Here is a 21,614-nt window from a genome sequence, read left to right as displayed (position 1 = left end):
CATACAGCTAAATCATCGAAAAAATAAAACAGTTATGGAAAAAAATCTGCTGTGTCCTGAAAGTCAAAATTAGCCATTACCTTAAGGGGCTGAAATGTACTGTGCTTCTGAACCTTTTTAGTAACGACCCCCGCTAAACATTTCTAGATCTGGATTTATTAAATAGTTGAATTTTAGGGAATGATAAAGCTTTTGTCTTATGAATTCACTTCCGTATTTATACCAGCATGCGGTGCGCTCAAATTCTTAAAAGCAGTCAGGCTAAATAATTTATAATAAAATGAGGCACGTACTTCAGAGCATTTGCAAAAATGTTTGTCTGACATATGCTGAGGAGGCACTTTTTACACTGATGGGCTTTAGATGTCAGATATAAAAGTTTTTACACATGGAATATTTTAAAGTTATGTAAATGGGGCAAGAATATTCAGATATGTTTGTTCATTTGCTTGACAAAATTGTATGAGTAACTCTTAAGGTGCCCGCACACATTAGAGACATTGGGCCTTGTAAAAGGGACAATGATCGGCCATTCGTCAGCTGATTGTTGATTTTCAGCAAACATAAGAATACTTGCTGATTGACTGAACATCTTCCCATGCAAACAGGGAGATAAACAGCTGCCCTATGAGGACAAATGATCATAGTAATCATTTAGGCCCATGAAAAAGAAAACTATACAAGCACCAATCGCTATGCTTATATTGGTCTATTATGTCAGACCAAGAATAGCCCATTTAAGAGGGTCTTAAAGTTGATGAAAATGGACAATTTTAACCAGAACAATTGTTCTTCGGTTGAGATAAGATGGTGAGTCAAAAATTGTCTGCGCTCTGGCTGTAAAATGTATTTGAATTAATTTTTTGACATAATCTCCCTGTTTTTCAATACACTTCGCCCATCTGTCAACAAGCTTTTATATTCCCTCATTAAAAAATATTTTAGGTTGAACTGCGAGCCACAAATGCACAACTATCTTTACCTCTTCATCAGATGTGACCCTTGGCCCTTTTAGGTCTTCTTTCAGGGGACCAAACAGGTGATAGTCCGATGGGGCAAATTAGGACTACAGGGAGGTTTAAAAAAATCAGTTCACATGCCCAATCAATGTTGTCATCAGTCGTGGATGTAGATGGGCATCTGACTCTTTCATGGCTAACCCTTGTGCGACCCTCTGGCTAACAGGGTACCAAGCAGTTTTCTTTACATTTCCTATTAAGCATTCTTGGATAATGGCCAAAACTGTGTTTTTTCTACTACTACTACAGTTCAAACTAATTTTCACCGAGGGGCACATCAGCATTATGGTTGTCTTCAAAGTACCTTTGGTAATTGTAAGACAGTATTTTAAAGGATATATTGAAAAGGGGAAGGGTAGAACAAAAAGACCAGAGCAAGGGTCTGGAAAAATTGGGACACAAGTCCCTCGTCACAGACATTTGATTCTAAACTGCCAGGTAGTCAAAAATAAGAAAAAATTATGGGAGTTAGCAGAAAAAGTTTCCCAAAAAATTCCTTAGGGCAGAGCCCTTACTAACTGGGTTAAGCAGCAGATAACACAATGTGCTCTCTGATCTGGGAGAAGGCTCGCAGGATACAGACAGGCAGGCTGGAACAGATTGACCTCTGCAGGATGGTAGCAAGGACCAGCCAGGGTGTACAAACTGCCTCATGGTCTAAGGCCCAGGAAGCAGTGCTGTACTGCAGGATAGGCTCAGTGGGGGAAGAAGATGCAGAAAATGCACATCAAAGGCTCTAGTGGTTGCAGCAACAGCCACAGCACTGAGTCCACATGCAAGTCACAGTGTAGGACCAAAATGGCGACAGCAATCCAGGTACCCATTGGCAGGCCACAAAAGATTCAACAGTGCTCCAGAGAATCTGCCTGTCACATCTCAGGATTTGTGTTGCTTCTGTGGGGTAATAAAATTTTCGCAAAATTGAATTAGGTTAGTCCAAACCTATTTTTGGTAAAAATCACAATAAATTGAATTTTCCTTAATGCCTGCTGCACAGGTCATCATGCAGTTAATCAGCAGCCAGGTTGCCCTGCTGATGTCACATAAATGTATTCTCTATCTTGCATATGGGCAGCAGTTTCATTGGACACCTTCATCTCATGACGAAGCTGCATCATGTTTATATGCCTATATAAAATGTGGTCTGTTGTTGGAGCCAAATATTCAACATAGAACAAATTTCTGCTGGCGTGAACGCTTGTATGCCAGGGTTATATTGGAGAGGACAGAGAAAGAAGCCACATCACATTTATATGCCTATGTTACATGTGTTCTGCTGTTGACAGGGACAGATATTCTGCAGAGTATATATTGCTGATGGTGTGAAGGCTTGTATGCCATCAGAGAACTAAAATGGGGATCTATTGGAGGGAGCAGTGAAAGTTGCTGCATTACATTTATATGCCTACATGAAACGTGGTCTGTACATTGGGAGAGGGGATATTTCTACTGCTATAAACTTATATAGCAGCAAATCAAAGCAGACAGACAAAATACGCTTTGACATGGGGAATATTGCAGTTCTCTGTTTGTGGCCTCAGTCATCGTTCAAAGTTGCAGGTTGGGACACTACAAATTATTTGCAGATCTTATGCAGCTAGCACTGGGGTTTGGGAAATTTAGTTACGCTGTGCCAAATTAGGACAGCTCACAAATATACAAGCTCAGGGATTGCGGTTTATTTAGTTAGCGGTGCTTTTTGCTAATATAAAACAAGGAAAACCAAACAGGAAAACTGCAAATACACACAGTGCGTGTAAGCAGCCTCAGACTTTATTCCAAGTCCAGTCACCAGTCCAGTCACTAAAAATTAATTGCAGACCATACGCAGCAGTGGCCATTTACCACTGTGCAATGCCGAGCCAGGCCACGTTTTTCCATTGGAGAGGAGCAGCCCTACCACCATGACTAACATAATTTTCACTGTACCTCTCCTTGGTCTGGCCCGCTGCACCTGCACCCTCAAAAACAGTCCACATGGATCAGTCTGAAGAGCTGTTTGATCATTCAGTGTCATGGATGCCAACCGAGCAGTCCAAACAACTAGAGAAAGAGAAGACCAAGACATTGAATGCACTGATGCCCAACCATTTTTTTCCTGTGAAAAGGAAGATGAGGGCGAGTCAGTGTGCACTCAACAGGCAATTGACCCCTACACCACTGTGCACTATTTTGACCAATTTTTGGTAGGAGTACAATCTTCCCCAGATGCGTGGCTGTGTTCCCATGCAATTTTTTTTTTTTGGGGGGGGGGGTGGGGGTGGCTTTTGCTGTATTCGGGATCTTCTGGAGAGCAAAGTAGTGAACCTGATTTTTATTCCCATTGACGTTAATGGGAGTCAAAATTGACCGCCCTGATTCACGATGATTATCGTAAAATCGTCCTGATGCTGATACAAACCAATCACTCATCACTGCTCAGGACCTTCTAATCTAGAAGAGGCTCTTCTGCATCCATACCTCATGGACCCCATAATTTGATGGGCTGAATTCAGCTTTCAGGCTTTGAGATTGACATGTGGTTTATCTCAAATTCTCTTTAACATACAGTACTATAATTAGTGCAATGGAAAATAGGCAAAAATTAAATTCCAGTTCTCATTTTTCAATGTTTGGAAAATTAAAGCAGCAACCACTTTTCCGTTGCGCTTGTTTTGATAAATCCCTCCCATTGCATTTCTACAGGTGACACTGTATCTTCAGCTGTATATTCTGACATTTACAATATCATTACATGATCACAGATAGGACTATACATTACAACAGATTTAGTTCAGCAACTGGTGTCAGTGATTTTAAAAAAAGAATCTCAAACTTTAAGTCTCCAGCAGTTAAGCCACTGATCTTGAAGAAATGTCTTATTTACTAGGGAGTTCCAATTCCTCCTTAGAGAAATTTTGATTAAATTTAGCACACACTGCGGCTATTATGTGCCTGCAAGAGGGCATTAATCCTAGTTAGACCTGAAGGGATTTACAGTACGGTAGATGGTTGGGCCTGATTAAATGTAATACCTGACCAGAGTAACATTGCTGCGCTGGTGCTATTAACAATGCAACAAGGAACCCGGCGGTGAGAAATCAAGTCATAAACATTTTATTAGTAAACGTATTGCAATTTCAATCTGCTTGTTTCTATTCAAAATGTTCCCAGTGCTTATTGCCTAATTTAGCTTTTAGCATTAAGGGCAGTAAAGAGAAAAAAATTCGGAATAATGTTCATTATGTGGCGAAGGATTCAGCACAACCAAAACATATCCTTCTAAATGTTATTGATTATGGAATTAGGATCACAGTCCGTAAACTAAATCTGGGTTGTGAGTTATCTGCTATAATCCTCTCTGCCCGACTATCCCCCGGAAGCCACATGTCCAGTAAAAGTGTCTCACTGTTGTCTATTTGATTTCATAGAGGCATGGTGACAGATTGTACTCAGATTTTGTCTCTGCTTCCCAGTTTAAGCAGATAGGAATGAGTCAACACTGATTTTTTTTTTTTTGTACAGACATTCAAGCAACATTTACAATCGCTGCTCAGAATTTCTATAGCAAAACACATTAAATAGAGGAAACAGATTTGTCGTCTCTGACTGGCGCACTGCTTTTATGTTACCTGTGCAAAATATTTATACGATGAAAATGCCAACTGCCTTACCGTTCTTTCAAACCCAAAATATTTTCCTGATGACGAGCAAAGATCAATGAGAATGGTGCTCGGGTAAAGTGCAGGTCGATGGCGTGTGATAGTGCAGTAGATAGATGGAGGAGGAGGTAGTTCAATGCAGCAAATTAAACCCTTAATGCTTTTGGGAGTACATGTATGCCCTCCTGCATCGGGATTTGTATGGAGTGAGATCGTAAAGCCAATCCTGCTCTATACATGGTGGGTGCCAGCTGTCTTTGACGGCTGACGCCCACCCGCAACAGCCATGATCGGCACTGACAGAGGCATTTAAATGCCTCGATCGAAGTATGGGGGTCTTCAATGGCCCCCACAATGAGATTGCAAGGTGCCGTTCGGTTGTCATGACAGCTGAGGACTTTCTGAAGGCCCATAGGTCTTGTGGCCTGTCCTAGTAGAATGTTGGCATAAATTGCATATATTGCAATACTGAAGTATTGCACTAAATGGTAAAAGCAATCAATGAAAAATACAAATTGCTCTGCAAAAAAAAAAAAAGGGCATGACATAGTTGCATCGATGAAAAAATAAAAAAGTTATGAATCTCAGAATATGGTGACAGAAGCAATTATTTTTATTACATTCTTTTATTTTTTACAAATGCTAATACATAAAAAATTGAATACATTTAGTATTGCCGTGTTTGCACTTACCCACAGAATAGTTTAACATGTTAACATGTCATCTTTGTTGCACCATGAACATCATAAAAATAAATCCAAAAAAAATGCAATTTTCTTTTTAATTTCACCCCAGTTAAAAAAATTTAAATTTTTTGGAAATACATTCTCTAGTACATTGAATAGAACTATTAAAAAAATTAAACTTGTCTTGCAAATAACAAGCTCTCATACAGCCATGTTGACTGAAAAATAAAAAAGTTATAGCTCCTGCAAAGTGGGGGGAAAGAATAAAAAGGAAAATTTGATAAACTTCTCGTCCTTAATGGGTTAATTATAGTTTTTATATTTGCCCTAGCCCTAGGTTGTTTTGTGTTCTGTTGTGAAAATATCACAATATTGTTTGTTTTTATTGCAGCTATATGATTTATATTGATCTTTTAATGGGGACTGTATTTTTTTTTACGAAGGTGTGCCCATTAGGATGATGTCACAATCTTGTTTCTGCTTATTGATAGATTTATTTTATTATGCTGATGTCATGCTACTGTAATGTTTTGTTTTTTTATTCATAAGCTGTGCACTGTTTTGGTGATGTCATAATGGTCTGTGTCGTGCCCCAGAGTTGCGTACTCCAACATTTTCTTTGTTGACTATAGTCTTACAATCAGGTTCTAATGTGATGTATAATAAGTCTGAAACGTTATGACATTATTTTTCACATTTCTCCACTGTATTATGGGTTCTGGCAATATTCTCCAGACTACGGTATGTACAGGTCACCTAGCAACAGTCAGGAGAGTATTTAGCCAGGCTTAGCAAAGAATAGTCTGGGATTGGTAGCTTACATCCCCATTACATGTTGAGCTAGTGTGGTAGTATAAAAGGAGAGTAGTGGGTGAAGTTAAAGGAGTCTAGTCCAGGGAAGCCTGAGATAGAGACCAGGGAAGAACCAGGAGAACATATTTACTTAAGTCTTCCAAGTGCAAAGCAAAGCTCAAGCTTGAGAGAGGCCGAGGAGGAATGGGAGTGCGGTGGGAAGTGGAACATCAAAGTGTGAGTTACCAAGGACAAGTTGTTCTGAAGAGTTAGCAGTGGAGAGAGAAAAGGAAAAGAGTTTGGTCAAGGGAAAACTGCAGCAAGAAGCTAGTATAGACAAGCATGTCATAATCAATCAGTTCTTTGGAATCCCAGCCAGTAAAGTTGGAGTGTAAAGTCAGGAGAACAAGAAAATAGAATTTTAATCCTCACCTGAATTTAAGCAAAATGTTTTTCTACTGTCAAAGTGTCCTAATCCACTTCAAGTAACTGTAATTTAAGTTGTGTAACTGCTGCCAAATAAAGAACTCTCTCTCTCCCTTCCAATAAAGTGTTAAAGTGTTTTACCAGCTAAATCCTGCTTCCTGGAGTAACTTCCCACGATCTACACCATCTGCACTGAGGTACCACACTATACACTCCAGGCAAGGACTACTAACCCCATTTTTTGTTTAGTTCTCCACTTTTAATATTTATTATTTTTTTCGGAACAGGTCTCTACCCATACATGACCTGGCATCATGACAAAATAACATATTTCCCTACCCAACTCTGCGGGTAGCTCCCCACTGGGTATCACCCTGCTCAACCCCATGCAGCACGCAGTGAGAATTATCAAATTTTGCCCCAGTGTAGCACCACGTCCAGACCACATTTAACCCCTTGCCTGGAGGAGCAGCAGAGCCACCGTAACTACCATCTTAATTTCCCTCGCTGCTTAACCCCCCCTAGTTCTGGTCTGCTACAATAGCATCTAATATAATGATGTCGCAATACTCTTCAACTCAAACTTTAAACTCAATAGTTTTAGTGTGATACAAGAAAAAAAACGTATAAAACTTGAGCCAGGACAGGAGGCTAGTGTCATAGTGGTTCAAGTCTCTAACTCCCACCTGGCTACCCTGCAATGATGGGGGACCTTGATGGTATGTGCTGGTCTCTACCCCTGGGGATGGTATTGTGGTGTAGCATTTTTGCATCCCCCCAGTGGAAAGAAGCTCCAGGAGTCAGGAAGGGGTTAACGGCACAAATTGCATTTATTGTAGCTTCAGGTGGCTTACATTTCAGTTTAGAGGTGGTGACTGGAGATACCGTTGCCTACAACAAAATCCCATACTGCTTATCCAGCTTTTTCAGAGGGGCCCAATGTTGTATCTGGCACCTTGCTTTTAGGCCCAGAAATAAGGCTGCAGATGATGTTCCACAGCTGTCTGCACTTGTTTCTGCACTTCATATGCTCTCCTTGCTGAAGCCTCTGAAACTGTACAAGGGTTTTTATAAGCGTTTGGGGTCCTCTCAGCAGCATAGAACTGAGGGGCTGAGAAGTGGGACAGATACACTAAATAATGGTGAGTAACTAAGACTATTTTATCTCTCTATTTTAAACTTTCTGATTATGCAGTCACCAACTCCAATATAGACATCAATTCATCCCATACAAAGAGGATGTTAAAATATATTAACCCTTTCTAATCCAATTTGTATTCTAGTTTTTCTAGGGGGCTTACTCCTTTTCTGCTGTTATGCAACGGCACTATATCCTGGCTAAAGCCAGTACTGCATGAGGTGACATGTTGGATAGGCTCCGACAGCAGAGAGGCTGGCAATATACAGTAAGAGAACCCCGGCGGATGTCTTCCAACATCGGAGCTGTACAGCCTTAAATCATAATGTCTTCAGATGTCAGACAGTGGATTGGAAAGGGTTAAACCATCAACACATGTAAAACATTTTAAACACATAATTATTCTATCCTATGTTCCCGGAGTAAGATTAACACTTAGTAGTAAGAACTCTGGGTCACTATAATAACACTAATAGTACAGTAAAGCCGATAAGAAACTTGATATGTATAATACTCTACACTTAGCAAAATTGTACAACCTTGGGAAATTGCATCAAATCAGTAACATTACTGCCATCAATTTGGGTGTGATTGATTTAATGACATCATAACGCTCACAATGCTATGGGACAAATATGACGCCTATAGTGTTCTTACTAGAATTGATTCAAATTACGCAATCAATTGAAGCATTGCCAGGCGAGTCAAATGACACAATCGCTCTATGAGCATTGCCAGGAAGATAAATTATTCATCTCAATATAAGTGCTCCATATAAGAGCTGACACAAATTCATTCATGATTTTAATGAGATCTTATCAGTACATTTTGCTATGTTTCGCTAAGCGATGCTTATAAACTCCGAAAATCCTCTTATCTCTGTAGGATTTTACCTTTACACATTTCATACTTGCTTTTGATTGCTAATATTAAAAACTGATCAACTGCACGACAGTCTTAAATACAAATCAATTGCAGATTTGTCACAGCCATCTCTGTAGCTTGACTTATAAGCTGGTCAGTCATTCTGGTAGTCAATCAGATTTGTTTGACATTATCCCCCTCTAGTGAAATCCTGCTGCCTCCAATCTGATTCTGTTATACAGATGACATGTCTCATCATGAAGCATGACCCAGTGTCATTTCTTATGAAAAATACTGTACTAATAGTAACAACATCAGAGTATTTTGAGACATTATAGAGATAACCTCTTGTCAGTAGTATGAGGTCTGCTTGGAATTGAAATTTGAGCCTTAGGAAAAGTGCAATCTTTTTTTCCATCGGAATTGGTTGACATTGACATCTTCCAACACTCATGGTCATGTACGTATGCGTGGTTTTGTATAATAGAGCAATAGGCAGTTCTGTGTGCTGCCATAAAGTGTCTGCATAAGACTGTGAGAGGGCATAGAGTTTAGGCGCAGGTTTTCCCCTTTCATCTTGAGGTACTGGAGACTCAGGTTGGGGTGTGGTGAACCACTCTGAGGCCAGGAGTGCCAGATCCAGTTCTTTTAGAGTCACTATTGTGCCCCTATCCATGCACTCAGACTGGGTGACAGCAAGGACTCATGTCCCGGTTCCGGCTACACAGGTTCATAAGTGAGCCAAGTCTGAAAGTACGCTCAATTGACAGCAGTAGCACAGAGGTTCGAGAATAATTCACATAGAATTGACAGACGAGGGGGTGCTGATAAGTCTTTGGCTTTACCAAGAAAGAAACGAGATGAAACTTTACATTGATTTCACATACTCTCCACTGATGTCAACACACTTCTTACATCGGTATTTCAAGTTCTGTAAGCCTTGCAGAAAGAAGGATTTCAGTTGTACCTCAAAGCAGTCATCCGTAGCAGCCATGGCATCAGAAATGGTGTGAAATTTGGTACCCTTGAGGTGTTTCTTCAGGTTTAGAAACAGATGATAGTCGGAGGGAGCTAGATCTGGTAAATAAGGTGTGTGGTCAACCAGCCGGAAACCTAGCTCCACCAGTTTTACTGTGGTCGCTTGTGCAGTGTGAGCAGAGGCGTTGTCTTGCAGGAACAAGATTCCTTTGGACAACTTGCTGCGCCTTTTGGCCTTCAGAGCTGCCTTCAATTGGTCCAAAAGTTCAATGTAATACCTTGCATTTATGGTGAAACCATTTTGAAGGTAGTCAACTAGCAGCACACCCTCCTTATCCCAGAACACAGACGCCATCACCTTAGTGGCTGATTCTTGCACCCTGAACTTCTTTGGGTGAGGAGAACCACTGTGCCTCCACTCTTTTAACTGCTCCTTGGTTTCAGGGTCATACAAATAAATCCAGGTCTCATCCATAGTGACCAGTCAATCCAGGAGGTTCTTATCAGTCTGGAAACGCTGACAAATGGATCGGGAAGTTTTCACTCGCCTGCTTTTCTGATCTGTTGTCAAACATTTGGGGACCCACTTTGCAGATAGCTTCTTCATCTTCAAATGTTCATGGATGATGACACAAACACGTTCACCAGAAATCCCCATGATGTGTGCTATTCCTTAAGCTGAAATTGGCTGATTCTTCAGTATGAGGTTGTGCACAGCATCGACGATCTCCGGAACAACAACCTCTCTCGGTCGTCCAGGATGTTCCTCATCATTGGTGCTGAAGTGGCCCGTTTTAAATTTGGCAACCCAGTTCTTAACTGTAGAATATGAAGGGCATTGATCCTCCAATGTCTGCGACATATCACCATGAATATCCTTCGCAGACTTTCCTTGCAGAAACAAGAATTGTATCACTCCTCTGCTCTCATTTGCTGTGAATATTGCTTTAGACTCGGCCATTTTGTTTTCCCGCGTGCCTAGATCTCTGTTGCCATAAGCTACAAACACAAAATTTTGAAAACATATATTAGACACATAAGGCTTTCATGTGATGTAACATTCGTTACCATAGAAACAAAAAAAGAACACAAAGCCAAAGACTTTTCAGCACCCCCTCGTATATACTCAATAACTCTAATCAAGAAAACGCAAACATATTAACGGATCTAAATCTCCTGTTTCCAGGGGAAGATAAGTGTATAAGTCTCTGCCTGTTTGTTGGGTGATTTGAGTCCAGTAGTTTTTACCTGTTTGTCAAGTAATTTAAGCAAGATCAATCAAGAAACTTAACCATGAATTGGGATTATAAGACTTTGGCAGTTCCATATTTCCTGTTGTTACGGAGATGGGAGGGGAACGAAGAGCCAATTGTCTCTGTGGAGTATTGGCCTCTTGTCAAATCCGTACTTCCTGGTGAAGAATTCGTACCTGTAGAGCTGTTACTGCATGTGGCAGTCTCACACAAGGAAGAATCCCCTGCTCCCCACACGATAGCATAGTTGCTTCAACTGACTACTTACAGTGACTTTCCTGCTCTAGAGCTGTTCATTTCCACCCCCTCCTAAAGCCACAGGTAGAATTGCACAATAAACTTAATAAAATAATATGGTAGAAGGAAACCATTTCCCCCTCCTTACAAATGTTGAATTATCTTCTGTAATGCTTCTAGGGAAGAGTATCTCTGAAGTAAGCCATCTAAAGAAGTGTGTGTGGGGAAGAGGGGGGGACAGGTTATTTTGGATGGCATGGAAATAAATGGCAAGCTGAGGCAAAGTTTAATGTATTTACAAGCTTCTACTCCATGCGGAGGTACACTACTTAAAACCTTGCAAACAAACAGTTACAGTCCACAATTGTAGGCTTTGCGCCTTCAAGAGTTAGCAAATGTACAAAGTCTATGTCTGTCTCTTCCTAATCCCCAGAGGCACCTCCCTAATACTGAGCAGATGACAAAGTGCCTATTTTGGCTTCAGGTCTCCTCTCCTACAGTGATATCCACCGACTCTTGGTATTATCCTTCCTAATCCCAAGAGGCACCTACCTGATACTGAGATGATGACAAAGTGCCTATTTTGGCTTGAAGTCTCCTCTCCTACAGCGATATCCACCGACTCTTGGTATTATCCTTCCTATCAGCCTCAAAGCATGAACAATTATTGAGTCAGTGGCACTAATCCTAGGGCTACTTCTATACTCCTGGACCCTAGCTCTTACCGAGCAGTATAGTCAGTAGAGAGACTGCTTCTTCTCCCATGTGTATCTTCTAAGCTTCTCCATCATGGTCCTGGTATACAGCCTTGTCATCAAGAGCCGCATCTCAACTCATATTTACAACGAGTGGCATTCTCCTTTACATTGTCCTCTGGGTAGGTGAAGTGTTAATCATGTCCTGCGCACATGATCAAGGGGATGGAGCTTCTTCCTGGCGTTCTTTGGAACAGCAGTGCCACTTGTTCTTCTAGAAAGCTTCATCACATGCTACAATTTTTTTTACTGATTTTAATGCAAGGCTCTGTATAAAATTGAATGTGCATGGAAGTACAGTATGGACCTATAGCACTCAATAGGCACCATAATAAAGATCGATACAACATAGGTCTATAATACAGCTGTGTACATAAATCCTGTATTCTTAGTGAACTGCCAATGGATGGCCACGTCAATAGCAGTTTTACTTTTTCCAAATACTGAAGGATATATACTATGACTATAATGATATAATTTGTATGTGATTATAGCAGTGCTGAGCTTGTCATTTTTATGTCAGCATACGTTCTCTTTGGTTTACATTCAACTGCAGGTAACCTATTGCCTAATCTTAGTTCAAATACATATTTATTTTAATGTGTCATTAAAGGCGTTTTCTGGGCATTTACCTAGCATTCGGGATCCATCATTTGGGATCTGTGCTGATTAGCTGATTCTTTAACCTGCTGTCAGTGCAGAGGGACCAGTCGTTTGCATAGGTGGTCAGAGACGGAAGTGTAATAAATGGCTTTGTGCCATTGAAATCATTGTAATGATAATTCCCATTACACTTTTGGCTCCTCATTGTGGTCAAAGCCAGAAGTGTAATAGAATGCATTAAACCCATAGATTTAAATAGGAATGAAGCTATCTATTACACTTCTAGCTCTGACCACCGATGACCTATCCTGAGGATAGGTCATCAATAGTAAATGCCTGGAAAACCACTTTAATTTCAGGGCCCTTAGTTTGAATACATATCTTAGTTCAAATACATATTTGTACATACAGTATGAAAAAGGGCTTTAAAGGGGTATTCCGGGATTTAATTTTTTTCTATTGATGACTGATAGATCGTCAATAGATGACAGGCCATGGCACGCTGCTTGGATCCCTTCTGATCAGCTGATTCGTCGAGCCGCTGTCACTGTGGTCAGCGCAGGAAGCAGAAAGTGCTGACCATATCACACCAGCCCGGTTTATACTGCAGTGCAGCTCCCATTGAATTCAACGGCAGCTGCTCCTGCAATACAATCCTGAGCTGCTGCACTATGGTCAGCACTTTCTGCTTCCTGCGTTGACCACAGTAAAAGCGGCTCGACGAATCAGCTGATCGGTGGGGATCTAAGTGATGGATCCCTGCCTGTCATCTATTGATGACCTGTCAGTCATCAACAAAAAAAAAGAAAAAGTCCTATAATACCCCTTTAATTACACAATATAAATAATAATAAATGCAATAAAAATGACTAAATGAGTGACAAACACAAAGAGAGAGCGGATCCTTGCTGTGTGGGTTTATAATCTACAAGAGCTATCAGTTAGAGCTCTGCTAGGTCTGCATATACTATACTGTATATGTGTATGTTTTTCTTTTCTAAATTGTAATGCATTCTGCTAAGAAACACTTTCACAATAAGTGCTATGACAGAAGGAGCAGACTCTACAGTCAAAATGCAAGTTAAAAGGAAGCTATCATGTATAATTCACCTTATTTTGTCATCTTGCCTTTGGTTTACAATTGCAGCCCTTGTACGTTCTGATTAGGTATCACACCAGGTTAACACTACTGTTATTTTATTGCATGTATCAATGGTGACAGCCACTCACTTTTGTTTTTCAAGTTTACTCAATTTTGAAAGTCCAAGGTCAAGGTATCCACCGGAAGAATGGATTTATATTTAAAATTATACGAAAGACTAAGGCCACGTTCACGTGGCAGTATTTGGTCAGTATTTAGTATCAGTGTTTGCAAGTCAAACCAGGAGTAGGAGTTACAGAAAAAAACACTAACATGAAAAGATTTTCTTTTTTACTAGGTCATATACCCAGCGTTGTCTAGGTGTCCCTAGAAGTCCTGGCTCTTTTACTCTTATTTTGAATTCTGGCTTTATGATGTTCCGAGGTCTCTGCAGCCCTTGATGTCTTGGCTCTTCCCACTTAATCTTAGGTCATGGGTTTTGTTGTTCGCTTGTCTCAGTAATTTTACTTTCTTTGATTTTGGCTGGACTTGTCTGATTTCCTCCCACTGAAAAAATAGGTGAATTTATATTGTGGCCCCTATTGAGGACAGAACCCATAATATCAAATGATTTACAGTGCTGCAGATATGTATGTGCTATATAAAATATATGAGCAAAATAAATAAATATATATAATTCTGATATGATTTAATACAGCTGTCTTTTTGAATGACATTAGAGCCATATGGCCAGCTGCACACGGGCGGATTTGCATTGCGCAATACGGAGTGGACGTCCGTCTCTGGATTCCGTAGCACATACCACCCACAGTATGCTATAGCAAAACACTTTTTCCTCCACACGAGCGGAAATCAATTGCATGCTCTATTTTTGTATGGATTCCGCACGGACGGCTTCCATTGAAGTCAATGGAAGTTGTCCAACCCGTGGTCCTTCCGCAATGACATTATGGAAAAGTCACGGATTCTGCGTCGTTGCTAGGGAAAAGCCATGATTTAAAAAAAAACTAAACTGTACTGCGCATGTCCGACGGCTCACTGTTGTGGACCATCTGCAGTACTTCTGGCAAAGTAGAAAAGCAGGTACACGTGGATACTGGGCATAGGCTCAGATTCCGCTGCAGGCTCCCACATGCAGAATCCAACCAAATTGTGCGCAGCCGGCCTAACTCGAGCATATAGGACTATGGCAGCTAAAATGGTTAAAGGGTGTTTTCTGGGACTGTTACCGTTGATGACCTATTCTTAGGATTAGTCATCAATAGTTGATCGGCGAGCGTTCACCATTCAGTAACCCCATCGAACAGCGGATCATCTGTCCACTGCCAGTGCAATGAGGTCAGATTTCCACATGACTTGCTCTGAACTGCTGACTGGAGATGAGCTAGGGGTGGGATATGGGCAGCAGCAATTAGATGAAGAAGCTGCTGTTGTTCTGCCATTATCGTCTCTCTTAGTGGGACCCAGACATTTTTCTCCCTTGTTTCCTCTTCTGTGTTACTGGCTGCCCCAATGTTCCACACAGGCAGGCTGTAGTCAGTTCTCCTCAGGCTATACAGTACTCAGTGGGCTTCCAGCACTCCTTCCCATACACGTAATGTCATCTCACTCTCCAGTCCTGTGGGAGGAGACTGCCTGTTCCAGCTAATCACTGGCTTGTACACTGCTACCTAGCACTGCATAGAGAATAGGGGGACTGTAGCCCCACATTATCAATTGGGTGCCTGTGGGCCCCCCTGGAGTCTCAGGGCCTGGGGCAGCTGCCCCAATTACCCCTATTATAATCTACTATTTTCTGTGCTAGTAGTACCAAACCAGACCGCTAAAAGTAAAAGTCCCCAAAAACTCTTTTAAAGGGGTTGTCCAGAGGTAAGAAAAAGGAATTTGAAAAATGCTCAGCCTTCTGTACAGACATAGAAAAGGCATACCCACCTTACCTGATCCCCCATTCCTGTTCCAATGGTGTGTGGCCCTCCATTTCTCTCTACTTGCTACTACATTGATGATGTTGCAAAAAGAGGACATGTGACTGCTGCAGCCAACCATTGTCTGTCTTCAGACAGTGATTAACTGCAGCTGTCACATAGCCCTGTATTGGGACATGATTACTGCAGCAAGTAGGAAGTCGAGAGTGCCAAGAGATTGGATGAGGTGTTTTGCCTTCTTTAAGGTTTAGACAGCAGGGTGAGCTCTTTTCAGTTTTTTTTCCCTAGCAACCCCTTTATATACTGATCCATTTTTAGGCTTGATTTTCTAATATGGGAAATTACAGTAAAACTCCTAGCATTCTCAATTTTTATAGTATTGTCCTTTAAACAAGACTACAAAAGGTGTGGATGATTTGCATAAAATGGGCAAATACTGCTAGTCTTATAGGTCTTCCTGGAGGATTGGAGGTGGGGCTTTAAATGTCTTATGACTTGGAGTATAAATGTTGGTAGGTTTGCAATGGCTCTGTTATAAAAAGTGAAAGCAATCTTGCAGATTGAGCTTAGAAATAGCATGGTGTGACTGATGTCAAGCAAACTTTCTCAGAGCTATCAGCTGCCAATCCAGCTTTGAGGTAAACTATATTTGACAGTCCAGTTGCTAGCAATAACTTGTCAAGCTACCAAACTCACCAACAGCATGTCCTTTGGAAACCAGTATGTCATACTTTTCAAGTCATCAACATAATGCAGAGAAGGGGAAAGCAGTTATGTCAGGACTTGAACCATGTATTTTTTATTTCTTATTGCTGCATTAACTATGTCTTATGAATGTTAACCCCTTAGTGATACTCAATACACCTTTTTATTAGCCTCACTATTGGGCTTTAAACCTGCACATACATCTTTTTAAATTGGTGGCTTGGCTGAATACTTAGAGCCAAACTCCTATTCTAACCGCTTGGAGAGGAAAAACTTTAAATTCTGGTACTTTGACTCCTTACATGCCACAATCAATAGCAATTGCAGCATGTAAGCAAATGAGAGGGCGAGGAAGTTCCGTCTGTTACCCTTCGGCTCCCCACAGTGCTTTTGCAAGGAACCAATGAGTTCCCATGGCAGACAGAAGCTTGGCAACAGCCTCCATGTCTGCCACGTAACTCAGCCTATTAGACCCTGCCTCTGGCAGAGTCTAATAGGCTGCTGTCATAGGCTTAGTAGAATGCCCTACATAAGTAATGCAGTGTACTATCGCAGCAAGCTAACAATCACAACTTCAAGTTCCCTTGAGGGACTAAACCTGGCATCATAAAGACGTTCAATAAAGTTTAATTTAAGGGGAAAAAAATCCAGCTTAAAGAGATGCACATTTTCCTTCACTAAAATCTGTTTTAAGTGACTAAAATATCCCCAAAATTTTTAAAACCAACACTTAATAGGAATTACCGTATATGTAATGAGCCAGATAATGAAAACATGTTATTTATTGCGCATGGTGAACGCTGTAAATGTAATTTTTAAAAGTAATGCCAGGGTTACTACGTTTTTTTGTATGCCCCACAAAAAGCACAATAAAACTCAATCCAAATGTCACATGTACCTCAAAATGGTACCAATAAAATCTACAACTCTTCCCGCAAAAAAACAAGCCCTCACATAACTCAGTTGCCAGAAAAATGAAAATGGTATGGGTATGGTAATGGTTATCCGAGTATCGCTGTGCTCGGGTCTGAAGATTCGGGTGCCGCTGCGGCTGACAGGTGAGTCGCAGCGGGGAGCAGGGGAGAGCGGGCGGGAGAGAGGGAGAGAAAGATCTCCCCTCCGTTCCTCCCCGCTCTCCCCTGCAGCTCCCCGCTCCGTGCCGGCACCCGAATCTTCAGGGACGAGCACAGCGATACTCAGATAAAGCAAATTACTCGAGCGAGTAGTGCTTTTCCGAGTACGCTCGCTCATCTCTAGTCATAGATGGTGGTGATCCAGATTCAATTGTTTTTCTTTAAAAACTAAAATAATCTATATAAACTTTGTATCGTAGTAATCATGCTCATCCAGATAAAGTAAAAAAAAAACAATGACAGAATTTCTGGGGGGGTTTACTTTTCCCCACTGAAAAGATGCAATAAAAGTTATACAACACATCATATGTACCCCAGAGTGGTGCCACAAAAAATACAACTTGTCCCACAAAAAGCAAGCCCTCATAAAGGTAATGGCACTTGCAATGACATAATGAAAACCGCTTAGACCTTAAGGCAAGAAATAGGCTCATCACTAAGGAGTTGGCTTAGGTGGAAAACTAATTTAATGTAAAGAATAGCAGGTATTATATCAAAAGGTTTCCATTTCAAAAACCGCTTAATAGGTTAGAGGTATCAGATGAAGAGGAATGAAGATGATATCAGTACAGGTGACATTCTCTAAAATGATGGTTATGCTTTTCCAATAGATCTAAACATTCACCATAAAATGTGGTAATTTGGGGTTGATCATAGGTCTGGTATTTTTAAAAGAAGGAATAACAAACTGTGCTGTTACTGCTCTAAAAAATGGCTGACACAACCCTGATGGAGGATTCTAATGCAATATATGATCAGAGCCTAATTTTTGGAAGATTTTACTAAAAATTTGTAATCATTGACCATCACCACATCTGTATGAATACAATGAACCATTTGCTCATCAAGAGCTATTACTGTATGCAGTTGAGCTTAAACAGTAATTAACCCTTTCCAATCCACTGTCTGACCTCTGAAGACATTATGATTTAAGGCTGTACAGCTCCGATGTTGGAAGACATCCGTCAGGGTTCTCTTACTGTATATTGCCAGCCTCTCTGCTGTCGGAGTCTATCCAACGTGTCACCCCATGCAGTACTGGCTTTAGCCAGCATATAGCATCATTGTATAATGGCAGAAAAAGAGTAAGCCCCCTAGAAAAAACAGGATAGAAATTGGATTGAAAAGGGTTAAACATGGACTTTTGTATATGCATACAGTTGATCTATAGTGAACAATCACTTGTTAGAGAGACCCATCTAGTAGCTTGTTGGACTGCCTTTGCACTTCAGATCTGCAGCAGTTTGTATGGCGTAGATTCCACTAGATGGTGAATGTATTCTCCAGGAATATTGAACCCTGTGTATTCAAAGAAAACATTATCCACACCATTATTCCATCTCTGCAAGTCTGAAGTGTCAACACATGACAGGAAGCGCTCATAGATTTATGCTGTTTGCTCCAAATTCTGACCTTCCCATCAGGGTTACCAACCAGAATTTTTCTTTTTTTCTGCACAACTAATCTAAATCACAGACAGACAATATTTTTTCCGGACACATTAGAAAGCCATAATGAATGATAAAGCTTATAAGTAATACATGTCCATAGGTCAGATACTGAGATGAACTCATTACAAGCATTTATTGTGAGCTGTAAAATGATGATAATTATAGTCATGCTCAAGTACTACCGGACTCAAAACAAAAAAATCAAGAATGCATCTATTTTCTAAACAAAGGAGGAACAGGAGCATTACAGATAAGAGTGATAAAAAACAAACATAAGCGAGTGTGCAAGCTGTATTCTAAGTGTGCTGTTTCTTAAGTGTGTGATTTGGGATTAGTGACTTTGGATTCAGGGACTTTAGAAGAGTCACTTGTATTTATTTACTGCTTATGTATTTTAATTTTTACATATATTACCTTTATCTAATATATCTGTATGATCCCCATTTAGAATGTGCTCCATGATTGAGAATGCCATCCAGTGTTCCATGTATGCAGTCCTTGAACAGCCGTTTGAGGGTACATACTGCTGTATGAGATGTGAGCGGGTGCTGCACAGTAAAATATCAATTTTTCTAGATGATACAAAACTATGCAAAACAATTAACACAAGAGAGGACAGAATGCAATTGCATATGAATATGGATAAGTTGGCAGGTTTGGCAGAAAAGTGGCAAATGAGGTTTAAAATTGATGTGTAAGGTTAGGCACATGGGCAGGGAAATACATGTCACCATTACACACTAAATGGGAAACCACTGAGACACACTGACATGGAAAAGGACTTGGGGGTTTTAGTAAACTGTAAACTTGACTGGAGCAACCAGTGTCAGGCTGCTGCTGCTGCCAAGGCAAATAAGATGCATCATGGGGTGCATCAAAAGAGGTCTAAGCGCACATGACTAGAAGATTGTTCTTCATCTTTACAAGTCACTTGTCAGACCACACATAGCATATAGTGTACAATTTTGACACCGGTACTCAAGAGGTGTGAGGGTATATGTATATATTGCCATATGTTTTTTATGCTTTTATACCTGTATGCAAGTTCTATTCAAAGTTAAAATGAGAAAAACTTAATCTGTCGCCTTACATCAGATATTCCAAAGGCCTTGCAAGGCGAAGACAAAATGTATCTTGAACACCGCAAGGAAGAACCGTACACGAAGGCCGTGTGCTTGGCTGTTTTCCCAGAAGCGCCGCATCTAGATAACGACTGTTCAACTACGTATATGACTATCAGTGTCTCAGCCGGAAATCCGGACTTTACATATATGGTTATGCGGTGAATTTGAGCCAATGAGACCATCACCCATTCCTAGTGATGAGACCAAAGGGTATAAGACCCTTTGTAATCTGTAATAAAGTGCGCAGTTATGTCCCCGTGTGAGGAACTATACCAGACCTCCGTGTGTGGTGTCTCTTCTTTACCGCCGGCAGCGGGGCATTGGGGTGGGCCTGATTGGTGCTGTACGCAGAAATTTCCCTGACAAATGGCGCCCAACAAAGTGGGGCGGTAAAACCGGAGCCGTGCAGCGCAGTCCACCCGGATCCACGCCACAGGGAAGCCGTCCTGCTGCAAACCGAGCCTGATCAACTCACAGAACTCCAGGTAAGACCGGCATATATTTATGTTGTGTTTTACGCTGAGTCTTGCAGCAGGAGGGACTATCTGTGTTTTGTGACCGGACGAGTTGGGTTAAGAGTTCTACACGGTAACTCGTGGGCTTCGGGTTTGCCGTCACGGACCACTGACCGTGATAAGCGCACCAATCGCTCACCCAGAAACTAGTCTGTAGTCTATTTGTACTTTTGAAGTCCGTAGCGTTTTAGCAATAGTGGAGGTTGTTTGTTGTATCTGCAGAATTTTTTATCTCTTACTTTTCATTTTGTCTCACAGAAGAAGGGACCCTCGATTTTAGTTTAGTTAGTTGTTGATGGTTTAGCTGAGGAGGAGATGCACTCTATGGGACTGGTTCCATAGAAGGAGATGCCTTCGGTTGTTTTGCCGTATATAAGGGGCTGACAATTTGGTTTAAGAAGGATGCACTCTATGGAGCGTGTTATTATTATTATTGTTGTTGTTGTTCTAATATGCGTAAGACCTTATTAAAGAAGACAGAGCCCCTCAAGGGCCGCCGCCGTGCGGATGAATTGATGGCGGAGAGACAAGGGTCCCAATCTGTAAAATGTAAGAAAACTCTTATGAAAATGTGTAACAAGGACCCGCACGGTAGATTACAATATAGGGACTGGGAGGAGGTCTTTAGGACCAAGAAGAGCGCCTTGAAAGACCAAGGGTTGCTAGAAAGTGCTGAAGTGAGAAGCAGAGAGACACTGAGAGAAAGTTAAGTATGTACACATTATTTGTTTAAGAAAGTATCCGTAAGTGAAATGTTGGAAAGTACAGTAAGTGATCAAGAGGGTGTCGGGAGAGTGTCTATTGAAGGTTACATTGGCATTTAGGTACGGAGAGGAATATGGGGAACAAGCAAAGTTGAAAGAAAGATTACTAGCATGTGATTTGTTGGCAGAGAGAGAGAGGAAAAGGTGTATAATACTAGATAGATATAGATGTATGTGTATGTGTATATATATATATGTGCAAATGGTTAACTGAGCTCGCTTTTGGTGGGAGAAGGTTTGTTTACTTGAAGCTGCAGCTTGTGTCTAGGTTTTCAAGGTCAAGAGATAACCAAGTGAGAGAGAATGCAATACTAACCCTGGAAAGTAGCCTTGTTTGCTTGAATAGAATGAAAGCTTGAAATTAATCTAATGAATTATACAGTCTTAGAATTCAGGAAATATAGCAATTTCTAAGGTATATTCTTACTGGGTTCGGAGGTCACAAATGGACATGTCTTGGTCTCTTTCATACAGGTGTAAGAAAGTTATACCCCACTGAGGGA

The sequence above is a fragment of the Eleutherodactylus coqui genome, chromosome 5 (genome assembly GCF_035609145.1).
Source record: "Eleutherodactylus coqui strain aEleCoq1 chromosome 5, aEleCoq1.hap1, whole genome shotgun sequence".
Lineage (NCBI taxonomy): Eukaryota > Metazoa > Chordata > Amphibia > Anura > Eleutherodactylidae > Eleutherodactylus > Eleutherodactylus coqui.
Note: the sequence above shows the minus strand (reverse complement) of the source record.